The sequence below is a fragment of the Merops nubicus genome, unplaced genomic scaffold (assembly GCF_000691845.1).
Source record: "Merops nubicus isolate BGI_N331 unplaced genomic scaffold, ASM69184v1 scaffold753, whole genome shotgun sequence".
NCBI classification, from domain to species: domain Eukaryota; kingdom Metazoa; phylum Chordata; class Aves; order Coraciiformes; family Meropidae; genus Merops; species Merops nubicus.
This window is the reverse complement of record NW_008599328.1, coordinates 10,915-11,172: the sequence shown is the minus strand read 5'-3', so window position 1 is coordinate 11,172 and position 258 is coordinate 10,915.

Genomic DNA, 258 nt, shown 5'->3' with positions numbered 1-258 from the left:
GACCTGGCGAGGGCCTGATGCACTTAAGAGGAGATATGCAAGAGATATGGAGGGATCAGGGTATGGAATGTGCCAGCACCGGCTGGGAGCACTCGTGGCTCAGAGAATGCCGGGATCGTCAGCAAAGCCTCACGAGGCCTCACGTATAGCCAGCTGGGAACTTCCTACTGGAATAGTTTTTTCACAACGAAATATGTAAACCAAACTTCCTACAGGAAGTTGGCTGTGTTTTCACTGAAGATGGAGTGATATACTGTA